At 39.5% G+C, this 15,657-nt stretch overlaps 1 pseudogene; it reads left to right on the plus strand.

The window, feature by feature from the left end:
* The first annotated feature begins 432 nt into the window (after positions 1-432).
* On the plus strand, positions 433-1,454 carry LOC100856282 (annotated as a pseudogene).
* The last annotated feature ends 14,203 nt before the right edge of the window (positions 1,455-15,657 follow it).

Consider the following 15,657-nt stretch of genomic DNA (forward strand, 5'->3'; position numbering starts at 1 on the left):
CCCACTCTGATGCCTTGATAGGGATAGATGAAATGCTGAGCTTAGCTCCAGATACTGGTGTGGCTGGGCTTCTCTCTGTCCATGAGGTCCCTGAGACTTCAGCTCTTCACATGACTGTACCACATGATCTCCCCTTATGGTCTCTTCATAGAGTCAGCAGATGACTTACATGCTGGTTCAGGACTTCTAAAAGTACAAAATCAGACACTTCTACCACCTTTTTAAGGTGTAGGTACAGAACTGGTACAGCATCATTTTCATCAGTTCTATTGGTTACCTTAGTCACAGCACCAGCCCAGATCCAAGGGGAGCAAAACAAACTCTGTCTCTCCACGACGATGACAAATCATTTGCAGTCATATTTAATCTACCACACTTCTCATAGGCTTTTGGCATCTTGTGAAAGAAAGAACTTGCTTACTGATACTGGAAATGTCCCCAGATAGCTTTAAGTACCCAGGCTTCTTGGCACCACAGAGATGGCTGACATCCATTGATGTCGCCCCTGATATCCAGGATCAATGGCTTCGGCAAATGGCCAATAGGACCCAGATCCAACATATCAAGTAAGGGGGAGGCTGAAAGACATGCACCAATTCTAACAGTCTAAAACAGAGGTTGACCAACTACATCCTGTGGACTAAATCCACCCATTGTCTATTTTGATAGAGTGTTGTTGGAACACTGCCACACCCATTTGTTTATGTATAGTCTATGGCTGCTTTTGTGCTACAAGGTCAGAATTGAATAGTTGTGACAGAGACCATGTGGCTGCTAAGCTTAAAACATTTACTGTCCAACCCTTTACATAAAATGTTTACCAACCCCTTGTATAGACTTCTATAAGCATTACAAGATGGAAGTCACCTTATTCTGAAATGACTTAATTCATACATATTAGTCAGTTCAGACTACCATAATAAAAATACCATAGACTGCTTAAATAACAGAAATTTAATCTCACAGTTTTGAAGGCTAGGAAGCCCAAGAACAGGCTGCCTGATTTGGTTCCTGGCTCACCCTTTTCCTGCTTTGTAGAGCCTCCGGGAACTACTCGACTGTCATCTCCCACAACCCGGAGACCAAGAAGACTCTAGTGAAGCTGCCGTCGGGTTCAAAGAAGGTCATTTCTTCTGCCAACAGAGCCGTGGTGGGTGTGGTTGCTGGAGGTGGCCGCATTGACAAGCCCATTCTGAAGGCTGTACCACAAGTACAAGGCAAAGAGGAATTGCTGGCCACGTGTGCGGGGTGTGGCCATGAATCCTGTGGAGCATCCTTTTGGAGGTGGCAACCACCAGCACATGGGCAAACCCTCTACTATCCGCAGAGATGCCCCTGCTGGCCGCAAAGTGGGTCTTATTGCTGCCCGGCGGACTGGGCGTCTCCGGGGAACCAAGACTGTGCAGGAGAAGGAGAACTAGGCTTGAGGGGCTCAATAAAGTGTGTCCTTCAAACATTGTATGTTCTCATTCATTTGGGGAATATAAATAATAGTGAAAGGGAAAATAAGGGAAGGGAGAAGAAATGTGTGGGAAATATCAGAAAGGGAGACAGAACGTAAAGACTGCTAACTCTGGGAAACGAACTAGGGGTGGTAGAAGGGGAGGAGGGCGGGGGGTGGGAGTGAATGGGTGACGGGCACTGGGGGTTATTCTGTATGTTAGTAAATTGAACACCAATAAAAAAATATATAAAAAATAAAAATAAAAAAAAATAAAGTGTGTCCTGCCACAAAAAAAAAAAAAATTTTTTTTTTTTAGTGGCAATTTAATTTTAGGATCTTTAAAAAAAAAACCTCAACTTACAAATGAGTATACATCTGTGTATCTGCTCACACACATATCAATCATTCGCGCCCTCATCATGAGTCCAGCCTTCTATAGGTCGAGGTTTCTGGGGCTCCGAGATGACTGACAGCGTTGGTGCTCCAAGGAGCCCCTCTACCTTGATACTGTTTGGTGTGGCTGCGTGCCACAAGAGCAGGGTCCATTCCACGGCATCACAGGCCAGAGCAGCTCCTGTTCTATTCCAGATGCACCACGCAGATGCCATTTCTGCTGCAGCCCAAGCTCACGTGTCCAGGTGCTTGTAGAGTCTATGACTTTTCTCTTTTTTATTTCTGTTGCCATGTTTTTTCCAGGCCTTCCCAGCCCTGCTCTCAGAACTCATGCTTTGTTTTCCTACTCCATCTTCACATGATAGAGACAGAGATCATCTCTCTTGTGTCTCTTCTTTTATTTATTTTTAATTTAATTTTAAAGATTTTATTTATTTATTCATGAGAAACATGGAGAGAGAGGCAGATACATAGGCAGAGGGAGAGGCAGGTTCCCTGTGAGGAGCCTGATGTGGGACTCGATCTCATGACCCTGGAATCATGCCCTGAGCTGAAGACAGATGCTCAAGCACTGAGCCACCCAGGTGCCCCTGTGTCTTTTCTTTTAAAAGCACTAACCCCATTCATAAGGGCTCTACCCTCATGACCTAATTACCTCCCTAGGGCCCCACCTCCTTAAACACCATCACATTAGGAATTAGGCTCCAACATAAGAATTTTTGGAGAACACAAACATTTGGTCCATAGCACCAAACATTAGGAAACAGAATATTAGAAAGCTGAGAAAGAATTGTTTTATACTGTTGTATGTATCAAATATTTCATTATTTGTCATTGCTGATTATATTCCTTTTTTCATCCATTCACCTGTAGATGGACATTTAAGTTTGCAGTTTTTGATCATCACAAATCTAACATCTATAAATATTCATGTACAGGTCTCTGAATGGATATATACTTTTCTTTTTCTTGGGTAAATATCTAAAAGTGAAGTGGTTGGTTCAGGTGGTTGCTATATGTTTAACTTCTTAAGAAACTGCCAAAAAAAGAGACACTGCCAAAATGTTTTCCAAACATTTTATATTTCCATCAGCAGTTTACGGGAGTTCCTGTTCTGCTACATCCTTGCCAACACCTGATATAGTTAGTCCTTGAATTTCAACCATTTTAATAGGTATAAGTGGTATCCTGTTGTGGTTTTAACTTACATTTGTCTAATGACTAACAATGTTGAGCATCTTTTCATATGCTTATTAGTTGTCCATATATTTTCTTTGGTCAACCATTTGTTGAGACTTTTTGCCCATTTTCAAAACTTGAAGTGTTTATTTTATAATGTTGAATTTTGAGTTCTTTTAAGTATTTAGGATAGATTCTTTATCAGATAACTGACTTGCAAATATTTACTCCTAGTCTATGGCTCATCTTTCATTTTCTTTGGATGAAACCTAATATAACCTTTTTTTTCCTCTAATGCTTTTGGTGTCATACTAAGGAATCTTAGCCTGATCTAAGGTCACAGAGATTACCACTTACATGTTCTAGAAGTATAACTGTTTTAGGTTTTACATTTAGATCTCAATTTAATTTTGAGTTAATTTTTTAATAAGATGCAAGATATAGATCCAAGTTCATTTTCTTTTTTGGCATAGGGATGTCCAATTGCTCCAGTAATATTTATGGAAAAGATGATTCTTTCTCCACTAAAATGCATTTGCCACTCTGTCAAAGATCAGTTGTCTATATTTGTGTCAGTCTATTTCTGGACTCTGTTACGTTCCATTGATTGTGGCCATCTCTCCTCACACTACTTTCATGCTCCAATATAGCTGAAGAAACTGAGAATTCAAAATAAACTGGAATTTAAATTCGTCTGAATGTATATGGTGAGATGGAAGGGTAGAAAATATTGTAATTGTCTGTGAGCTCTACTGCTAACTTTTAGATGTTTAGACAAAATGTGAGTGGGCCTTTTTCTCTGGGTCTGACAAATATGATAAGCCAGGCAGAAAGACAGAATGAAGAGCACCAAATAGGCAAATATAACTTGCTTTCAACCTTCTAGTGTCTGTCAACAAAAATACCATCTCAGAAGTATCAGATACATAAGAATTATTCATAGTAATAATTGTTGGACTAATGAGTTAGGGAAAATGGCAAGAGACAATCTGGAGAGGGAAACAAAGCCAGATCATGGGGCACCTGGGTGGCTCAGTGGTTGAGCCACTGAGCTCAGGTCATGATCCCAGGGTCCTGGGATTGAGTCCTGCATCAGGGTCCCTGCAGGGAGCCTGCTTCTCCCTCTGCTTCTCTGTGTCTCTCATGAATAAATAAATAAAATTTTTTTAAAAAGCCAGATCACAGAGTATTTTAAGTCATACTAAGGAATTTGGAGTATCCTAAGAGTTATGTAGAGCTACGGAAGGATTTTCAGTATAAGGCTGGCACAACGGACTGGCCTTTTCTAAAGATTAATCTAGCTGCAAAGTGAATTTAGGATAAGGGACAGACTGGGATAAGAACAATTAATTTTAGTAATTAGTTGTCTATTTCAACAACCTAAGTGAAAGACAAAGATGTTTTGGACCAGATCAGTGATGATGAAAAGGAGAGAATTATGTATGAGTAAAGTCCACAGGACCTAATAGAAGAGATGTAGAAATTAAGGATTCAATTCCTCAAGCTTTTGGCCTGGGCAGTTGGGTAGATGACAATGTCATCCAATAGAGAAAGGTAGTGGATATATTGTCCTTGAGGCACAATGTAAGGCACATAGTAAGCTTTTGGCACAATGTTGACATATAGTCATTGTATGATATAAACAAATAAATAAATAAGTGAAGGAGTCAAACTTGTTAATTTTTTTCAACTATGTTTATCCTGAGGATGAAAACGATAAGGAGAACTTCCTCTAACATCAAGGAAAGCCTGAATCAATTGCTACTCCCATGAATTCATGTTCTTCTATGTAGATCTGTCTAGAAATGAAGTAATGTTATTATTAGTGAAACTTTATTTTGTTCTAGACTTGCATCGTATGTTCAGCAAGTCATAAGAAATAATTCCAAAATAAAAGACTTATTGAAGTAAAAGTTTACTCACTTCAATAACATCTCAAAGTGACTTTGGTGGTTCCCTTTGGCCAATTCTCTGTTATCTCAGGGATTCAAGCTTCAAATATTAATACAACCCAACATCATCTAATCTAACACCAACCTTAAAGATGTAACTTCTGAGGGCCTCATATTAGATGATAGGACTAAAGGATTACCCAATAAGTTTTAAGGGCAAGGCTAGAAGCAGCTTATATCATCAGTGCCCCCATTCCACTGAGCAGATAAAGTCACATTCTCTCAACACAATGCAAAGGAGCTGGTAAATCCAGACCCCACGTGTGCACAGGAACAGAAACTAAGACCAATGACCATCTAACCGGTCTCTACAACACTTGAAAATCAAAGAACCGTTTTTCAAATAAGTACTCAAATAACAAATATAAAATGTCAGTGGTCAAAATTTGTGGTCCTGTGCAAACTTATTATTCCAAGAATTTATCATTTGTTTTTAATGGCAAATCAAGATCATACTATTCTCTTCTATTCATTTAAGACACTCCACTATTTGGATGGCAAAGGTTTAATTGCTTAATTCTTGCTTCGTTCTTTTAGAGGAATTCAAACCCTTATGCTGAAGATGATATTTAGTGATGGTTCTTTTCTCTTGCAATGAATTCTAAAGGAATTTGCTACCATAACTACAGAGAAAAATTTGATAAACTGGAATGGAGACCTCTAAGAGGTGTATAACACTGATGCTCCAAGTTGCAAAATCTCTAATGTCATTACTGAAAAGATACATAGGTTTTTAGAAATTTCTCATTAAATAACACCTGGCATAACAAATAAGCCTTTTGTTTTACTTATTATCTTATGTACATGTACTATCTTATTTAATTATCACAATGACCCTAATACATTCTATTTGTCCTAATAGTACTGAGATTTTCTATGGGGAGCTCACTTCCTCCCCAATTCCTACCATTTGGTTGGAGCTGACTCTACCTTTAATTTAGGGGATGGGCACCTGACCTAAAACAGGCAAATCAAACTTCACAACTGCCTGACTTCAAGGAGTGATTCAGAGATAAACACAACACATAAGTCATGCTAAGTGGGAGCACTGCCAGTCAATAATTGGACTACTGTTGTAACAGTTAAGAAACAGACTTTCTCTTTCTGAAGTTAGCTAGATATGAGCTGGAGTTTTTGGAGACCATCTTGCCCCATGAGGAGAGCCTGCCTGAGAGTTGGGTCTACTAGAAGAAAGTAAAGCAGACACACAGAGACTGTCTTAGTATGTTCAAGCTGCTTAACAGAATACCATGAATGGAGTGGCTTGTAAACCACAGCAACTTATTTCTCTCAGTCCTGGAAGCTGGAAAGTGCATCATCAAGGTGCTAGCAAATGATCAAGGTGCTGGCAGATTCAATGTCTGGTGAGGACATATTTCCCGGTTCGTAGATGCCATTCTCTCTCTATGCCCTCACAAGGCAGAGGCATGAGGGAGCTCTCTGGGGCCTTTTTAATAAGAGCACTAATTCCATTTATGAGTTTCCTACCTTCATGACTCAATCACCTCCCAAAGACCCCACCTCTAAATACCATCGCATTGAAGTTGAGGTTTCAAAATATGAATTTTGGGGGAACACAAACATTCAGTCCACAGCAGTGACTATATCCTGAACAACGTTGTTTGAATCAGGACCCAGCCACACTGACACAGCCTACTCCTGGACTTCTCACGTACTAGAGTCAGTGCATTCTTTTTCTTTCCTTTTGCCATTTTGAGTTGAGTATCTCTTCTTGCAGCCAAAAGAGTCCTGTGTTGCTCTTGGTCAAGCTGTTGACATTTTCTCTACTTTATAGGAAAATGAAATCAGGTTTCAGAAGCCTAACCAAGTCTCTATAGCTTGGCCTGCGCTTACTCGGGCAAAACAGAAGGAAAAACTGACTTACAGCATAGTGCTTTAATTATTTAATTATTTAATTAAGATTCTTCTTATGTTTTAAAACAATTTTTCTTTTCTATCAAGACTGAAGAAAAGTCTTGTCAGGATAGAATAATTACTGCACCATAATTTAAAAAGTTCAGGCTTTCCAATATTTATTGGCAGTGTTGTGTATATTATATTATTATAAAGATGAATGCGGAGTCATTCTTAAGAAACAAATAGTAAATTTGAGCACTTTAGGAGCTATATGATGGATGCTTCTGCTCTATTATGTACTTAAAATGGAATTTGTTCTACAGTTGAGCTCTAGGTCTGATCTAAAATCAACAGAGAAGGTTCGCATGTGTGCCACTTTTGAAATTTAGTGGTTTTTTTAAAAAAAACATGTATGTACTGTATACTTCAAAATAACTAACTAACGGTATTCTTAATGGGAAAAAAATCCCATTTTTTTCCTGGAACCGAGAATGGAAAACTCAGCTGCATACCATTCCAATTCAAGGATCTGTAATCTTAGACCATTGAAGAGTTCCTCTTTCCAAGGAATGTTTCTCTGTGTGGTTTCTAAGCCTCCTGACTTTTTGCAAAAATTTCGCATCCCCTGGGAAGTGTAAGAGAAATAACAATGTTGGGGCCTCGTAGGTCTCCTCAGGTTTTCATGTTTGACACATAGTTCCTCTATTTTTATCTATCATATTTGGTCACACTCTTTTCTTCATTTGATTTTACTGGGTCGTCAGAAGAAAACAAAGTTATAAGGCAGTGATAAGGATTTCCTCTTTCACAACAAACCAAAAACAAAATTTGCTTAGACTCAGTCATGGATATTACAAAAACCCATGGACAGCCAAATTGTTAGCAATCCTGTTTTGTACTTCACTCTTTTAAATATCAATAGCTCTAGTCTTAATCAAAGTCCATGGCATTCTATATAGTGTTCACCTTAATAAGATTATCTCCTAATTGCCTGCCAGTTCCTGATGTCCTCTGAACAACCTCATGTGAATAAATAGTCCAGACAGGATAGAGAAGGAAATTGTTCTCCCCTCAAATGCAGTGTGGAGAATAATCCTGAATCATAACAGAAGGATGTCTTGATACTGGTGCCCAGATTTCTGGCTCAGAGGTGACCACTGTACTTGCATTTTGGCAGCATAATCACTGAACCTCTCTGAGCCTCAATTTCTTTAGCTGTAAAATAGAAATACTAATACCTTCCCCAGGGGATGTGTGAAAATGGAAAGGTTAAATGTTCTCTTAAACTTAACTGTTTGGTTAAAAAAAAAAAAGTGCTGTAAATCTCTATATGAATATAAAACATTGAAGGTAATTGAGCACCAGTTTTTTAATGCCTCCCTTGACATGCAAATTACGGCAAAATTTATTCAAAATATACTCAAAATCCAAGAACTGATGCAAATACGGTCACACAGGTAAAAATAACCTGTGACAAATTAAAGTCAAGTTACTAACAAGTAAACTTGTACAGTTAAATTGTATCAGCTATTATAATTATATATACAGATATGCACACATACACACAAAGTTTCAATAGGTGTAGCCAAATGCAGAAACCAGATTTGAGTAAAATTCTTTCCCATAGGTGAGCACATTAGAAGTAATTTCTATGGTAGTAGTCTGATGATTCATCTCTCAACTACTGTGCACAGTTTCTTAATTAATTTGAGTCATTTTAATTAGATTCTTCCTCATTTTCGCTTTAGCCCAGCATCTCTGGGTGGGATGGACCTCCACCCACCCCCCCACCCTCAGCACCTCCCACTCCAGCTCTGGCAGCTGGCTAGGGAACAGCCACCAGGAAAAGCACTTCATCAAGGAACCACAAGGAGAGTCAAGTGGCAATAGGATGAAAATGGAATTTTTATTCATTACTCACCATTTTGCCTCAGTTTCTTGGTTCTCATTATCCTCTTTTTCCTAACCCTTTCCTTATCCTTCTCCAGAGCTGCACCCACCCTGCTCCCCAGAATCTGATGTCTTCATGTAGGCAGCTCAGCTAAGTGCACCTCCCTGAAGGCTGTTCATTCCTAAAATGGTCACTACCTTTTCTTCTTCAGCTTCCTTTTCCAGCAAACTCACATCGTCTCAAACCTGCTGATCTCAGAGAGAATGTAAACAGAAAAACCGACTAATCAAGACTAACGTGTGAATAACTGCTTTTTCTTTCCTGGGATTTTGCAATTTAAGCATGTTAACCCATATTCATCCACAATTAGTGGAATCCCAAGGAACTTAAAGGGGATGGAGGTTACAGGGTGGGGATATCTATGGGCAACAGACTTTGTTGTGCCCAAGATTGCGATTCTGAGAAACCACCAAGGAGCCGACACCGATGCAAGCACATGAGGGTTCATTAGCAAGCTCGAGCTTGGGTCCAAGTATACTCCACACAGCAGAGCAGGGGCTTGGACCCCGAAGTGGGTTACAGCTGGGTTTTTATGGGCTGGTCTAGGGGATTTTCAGAAGGGGCGGAGGAAAATTTTTTGTTTCTTTCCAATATGGGGAAAGGGTGGGGGAGTTTCTTAAGATCTGATATGGGATTCTCTGCCGAGGGCATTCTGAGCTTTATTGTCTTTCCGATATGGGATTCCCTGCCTAGGACATTCTGCAGTTTTTCCTGTAAAGTTCAGCTCTTACTCCCAGGGGCCTAAGATGGCTGTACTTGTGCTAATGCTAAACTTGAGGTGGAATGGCCTTAATTTTTCTTGGCCTCCACAACTTTTTTTCATTCCTTTAACTTTTAACTCACATGGAAGCTCGCTTCCCTTTTTGGTGAGGGTCAATCTCTAGAGACTCTGCATTTATTTCCCTAGAAGACTTACTGCTTAGGGATTAGGAGTCACTTCTGGCTGCCATCGTGAGTTTGACACCAAGAATGCAGCTTTATTCATGGAGCATGAAAGCAGCTTGCAGAGTCCTACTGATTGGCATAAACCCATAAAGTTTTTCATTCACGTGCACACACACACACACAAAGTAGCACTTTCTCTTCATTCATACGCAGACACAATTCCAATTGCATTGGGCACATTTTCATCTTTCTGGTATTAGAATATAGAAAAATACAGGTGTGATTGGGGCTTGATTAAATCCTGAATTATCAAGTAACGTGTAGATGCCACAAGCTTCAAGTTTGCCCTTTGATTAAGTTACACTCTGGAGGTCTCAGAGAATCTTGGGAAGAATGAGTACTTTGTGTAAATTTTATTATTTATTTATTTATTTTTGCTGAATATGTGAATTTACAGGGATTCTTTTCAAGGCAGTGTTCACAAATTATTGCAATGTATTATTTCTGTTAATTGCATTATATATTGTATATATAACTCATTGGTAAAAATAAATTGTGTTTATGGATTGGTTTTTTTTTTTTGTACCTGTTTCCTGAGGTTTAACCAGGAACCAGGAATATTAAAGTGTTCTAGGAACACAGAACCACATGTTCCCTCAGTCTGAGCACAGAACCATGATGGTAGCAAGACATGTATATAACATTCTCAAGAGCTAAGAGTAAGGAGGTTTGCCAAACTGCTTATGTGAAAAAAATTATGAGGCAGGCCTTAATAATAGATTCAACTTTCTTCAACATGGATAATCCACCTTTTCCCTCCACAATACTGCCAAAACAATTCTTGAACTAATTCACCAATTAACTTCTAATGGTCGTATTCTAAGGCCTCATTTTTGTCCTTGTAGTAGGCTGTTGGCACATTCTCTTATTGATCCTTAAATTCTGGGGTTCCCATCCATTGTATTCTATTCTCATCCTTCATCAAAGTTCTCAAAGTAGAAGCCCACAAACTGGATAAAGTGCACAGATATATACAGTTTGGGCTCAACAGCCTTGAAGGCAAATTCAAGAAATAGTATTTAAAACCTGAACTCTTCACTTACTTCTTTGGCTTTTCCAAGTTTTGGAAAATGGAAAGAACTGACAATATTAGACCAACATTTATGTATGGCAATGATTAGCTGGAAGTAAATGGAAGTTTCTCCATAGAGATTGGACACCTGGTCTCCAGGTGCCATGGTCCTCACTTCTCCCCAAGGCCTTAAATCCCTGACCCACCCCTTTAACTGGTTCACCTAGGCGAGCATTTGCAGCTATTCTTCATATACTCACACTGTGTAATGTCATCCTTTCTTGTGGTTTGAACTACCTGACTAAAATTCTAATTCAGAACACATTTGTAAACACTACACAATATCTTGGTTCCCCCTAGATGTACTATAGATTCCTCATTCTCAGTATCCAAAACCAACGCATTATTTTTCTCAGAAGCCACCAAATTTGCTTCTCCTATAGTACCTGTACAGTTAATAGGGTCACTCTCTGAGATAGTTAGTTTTATGTGTGAACCTGCCAGGGCTGTATTACCTAATTATTCAAATCTCACTTTTGCTGAGAAGATATTTTAATACATGTGGTTTAACATCTGCAATCAATTGACTTTAAGTAGAAGAGATGATCTCTGATCATCTGAGTGGGCCTCATTTAATCAGTTGCAAAGCTTTAAGAACGAAACTGAGAGTTCTCTGAAGAAGAACTTGGGCCTTAAAAAGTATCATCAGCTCCTGACTGGAGGTTGTCAGCCATTGGCCTACCTGACATGATTCAGACTTGCCAGCACCCACTGTCCCCCTGCTTCTGTTCCTCTGGAAGAGCTCTGACCTAAGGGTAAAGGTAGTTTTGCCATTGACACCTTTGCTGCATGCATTTTCGCCACAAAATGAATTGGCCATAAGGCAAATCTGCCTAAGAGATAAAGTCACAAAAGAATAGAAGAGGGGCTTAATGTCCTTTTTAATAAACAACGTAATGAAACTTGGAAAATTAATAAAAATAATTATTAATTCGTCTCTGCATTTAAAAATGTATCAGTTTTCCAAATACAAGGACACATACTTATTAATGAGCTTTGTGAAAGCCTTCTACACTTGTTGTTCCTTCTCGGTATATTGTCACATGTCTGTTGATTGACATTCCAAGGTTCCACTGGAAATGTGGAAGAAGTGCTAACACTGTCATGCATTTGCAACTGAGCTTTGTTACTGTTGTAACTGATATGTTGTCATTGTCCCATTTAGTACGTAGCTTTATATGCTCTGATTTACATTTTCAGTAAGTTTTGTCACTATATTTTTTATTAAGTCTGTAGAGTAGTGGTCAACTACTATTTTAAGACCACCGTGTCTGCTGGGCTCTGTATAGACCATTATGAAGGCTAGCTAAAATTTATGTAATGAACAAACAGGAACCTTGTCAAAGGAGAAATGAAACCAAACTGACAACTAGCTTCCACACAGTAATTCTGCTGAAGGTGGTTGATTCCTAATAGTGAAATGAAACCAAACTGTCTACCGTTATTTTATCTTTTATGGCAAAATTGCCTTATGGCCAATTTGTTACATGGTAAAAATGTTTGTGGTAACAATGTTTGTGGTGAAAATGCTTGTGGCAAAGATGTTTACCGCAAAGATGCTAACCGTGAAAATACCAGACACGCCTGATACTCCATCCACCTAGATTAGCATGCTAAGAATCTTTTTTTTTTTTTTTTTTTTTTTTTGCATGCTAAGAATCTAAGAGACTTCCCCAATGCTTTCTTCTGCTTATGGCTTTCATCAGTCACACCTCTTCCAAATTATTCTTTAAAATAATGATCAGATATGATATATAATTCTGTAACTCAGATCTTTTCCCTATTGCTTAGAGATCAAAATCTCTAAAATATGGTACACATGGCTATTCATTATCTGGTCCCTGCCTACTTCTCCAGACTCATCTCTTTGCTGAGCTACCTAGTTCCCTTATGCCTACCATCTAAATGGAAAGGCTTCCATATTTTTTAAGGTGCCTTTATATTTTATTCCTCTATGCCTAAGCTGCTCCTCTGTCCTCAAATATCCTTCTTTATAGAGCACCTGGAAAAAATCTACTCAACTTTCAAGACATAGTTGAAATGTTTTCTCTTCTGTGAAACCTCTTCATCGTCCCCTTTGCCCAGCAGAATTGATCCACTCTTCCTTTGTACCGCAGCTTCCTCTTGCATGCTTCACCCATGTACAGCCATAATACAGGAATGTATTTCATTTGCTCATTCATGTTTTTCTGCCTATATTAAACTGTGAGGCCTAATTCAATACCTAATTTAGGAGATCCTTGTGTCAACAATTGCTAATGACCCCATCAATATCTATCCTCCCCTTCTCCAATAATAGAACTTCTACCTAAGCACATGGCCACCTAGAACAGAGGTTACATTTTCAGCCTCCACAAGTTGGTGTGGCTATGTGACTGAGTTCTAACCAACGGAAACAAAGTGAGAGTGCCCTATGCCAACATCCAAGAACCATAAGAGGCAGTTGACATCAGCTCTTAGCCCTTTATTCCTCCTTTCTTCCAACCTACTTCATGGATATGATGACTGAAGTTCCATCTTGGTTCTTAGAAAAAAAAAGTTACTCTTGGTGTGGTCAAATAGAAAGCTGCAGAAGCCTGGGTCCCTGAAGACTTTGTTTTTTTTTTTTTTTTTCCCTGAAGACTTTGTACAGAAAAGCCTCTATACCAGCCCCAAATCACTCATTTCTGCACTTTAACCCAGGAAAGAATTTTCACCATATTTAAGCTATTCTTTCAGAGAAATTAGGTGTATCACTCACAACCAAATATAATTCTAACTAATATATGCAATGTCTTTAATCAACACTCTTTGAGCTATTTTTTTTAAATTTTTATTTATTTATGATAGTCACAGAGAGAGAGAGAGAGGCAGAGACACAGGCAGAGGAAGAAGCAGGCTCCATGCACCGGGAGCCCGATGTGGGATTCGATCCCGGGTCTCCAGGATCGCGCCCTGGGCCAAAGGCAGGTGCCAAACCGCTGCGCCACCCAGGGATCCCGAGCTTTTTTTTTTTTTAATATTTTATTTATTTATTCATGACAGACACAGAGAGAGAGAGAAGCAGAGACACAGGCAGAGGGAGAAGCAGGCTCCATGCAGGGAGCCCGACGTGGGACTTGATCCTGGGCCTCCAGGATCACACTCCAGGCCCAAGGCTGCACCAAACCGCTGGGCCACTGGGGCTGCCCTCTTTGAGCTTTTAAATTAGAAATGATGCCTAAAGATTTGTTACTGGGTCCAAGTAGGAGAGTGGCTCATAATCTCAGAAGTGAGCTGGCTGGGTGTGGGTTTTAAGATCTGAGTGCAGCGTTTGCATATGCTCTTCCTGTCGTCTGCACAGGGTTTCTTCTGCATTTCAACCTATGGCCTTGGACTGAGTTTGATCTCTGCTCCCTGGGGACCCCAACCTTTGACGTGTTCTGCCCCACTTGGCAAGTATCTGGCTGACCAAGCCAGATCCTTCTCCTACATGTAGGGATGTGAGTTAGCAAATCAAACCAGGGGGAGGATGGCTAGGGTAGAGCCAAGATTGAGGTAAGTTCAGAGGCTGTGAGCTGAGTAAAGAAAGTACCAGCAGCATGGCAAAGAATTTGAGCCCAGACTTGGTGCACTGGAAAAACAGGACCAGGAGGAAAATATGTCAGACTATTGCTAGAGTGATTTCATTTGCTCTTTCAAAGACATGCTTACGTGTGCGGATGAATTATGAGGTATCATGACCTCTTTCTACCATGGGTGTAGGAAATAGACACTCTCAAATACTCAGTGGGAGTACAAATAGGAAGAAAAACTGACAAGCCCCTTAAATATTTTAAATGTGCATTCACTAGGAGCCAAAGATTTTTTAAAAGATGGGAAGGAGTTCAGAAGAAAGACTGAAAAGGCATGTCTTTATAAAATTTAATATTGTTCAAAATGTCTTACTTGAGCAATAAGACAAACAGAACCACAATTCACATATATCCTCTATTCCCAACAGCAGTAACAGGAATCACATTTAGCAAGAAACGCATGAAACTCGAATGAAGAAAGGTGTACAATTTCACCGGAGTTTGCATGAAGGCTGAAGCTCTCTCTCTATGATGATGCCGTCGTTCTGGTCTATAGAAAACCAAGAGCAATAACTGATAGCTTAGCACCGAGTTCAGGCATATGGCTAGAAGTAAAGGAAATACATAGAACTCATTATACATTGGCAATATTGATTAGAAAATATAATGGGGGGCAGGCCGAATTTAAATCAATGAATAACTGATTGATCACTCATAAATAGTTTTGGGAAATTTTGATAGCTAAATTAGGAAATAAAATTATATTCTGCATATATACAACCTAGATAATTTAATATGCAAATAAAGAATACGAAGAATAAAATATAGGAGCACTAGAGCACTAAAACAAAATATAGGAGACTATTTTTTTGGCATGAAAAAGGCCCATTGAGACCCTCAGTAAAAAGTTCAGAACTCAAAAAGAAGATCTTGAGAGCCGAATGTGTTTGGTGTCCCTGTAAGGATGCCCTATCCTTCGCCAGCCAGCCTTTCTATTCCCTTATTTTATGGATTTCTCTGGCTATGGCAGGCCAAATCTGCCCGGCTTTTCCTGACGTTTGTCTACATCTGAACTTATTTGATGAGATTACATCTGGCTTTATAGAGAAGTAGGGAGAAGGCAGAAAGAGAGAGAAAGAGATGGAAACACAGAGTGATTTACATGGAAAAGAACGAAGGCAGTGAGTCAAATGAGGTGAGGGCTGCAGCATTTGTGCCCCTTGGGACAGCACCCTGATGAACTAATCACCAGCACTAGAGTCACAGGTCTTTAAAGACCCCCAAGAGTGCCATGGAAACAGCAGAATCATCAGACACCAAGGGACCATGAG

The sequence above is a fragment of the Canis lupus genome, chromosome 1 (genome assembly GCF_011100685.1).
Source record: "Canis lupus familiaris isolate Mischka breed German Shepherd chromosome 1, alternate assembly UU_Cfam_GSD_1.0, whole genome shotgun sequence".
Lineage (NCBI taxonomy): Eukaryota > Metazoa > Chordata > Mammalia > Carnivora > Canidae > Canis > Canis lupus.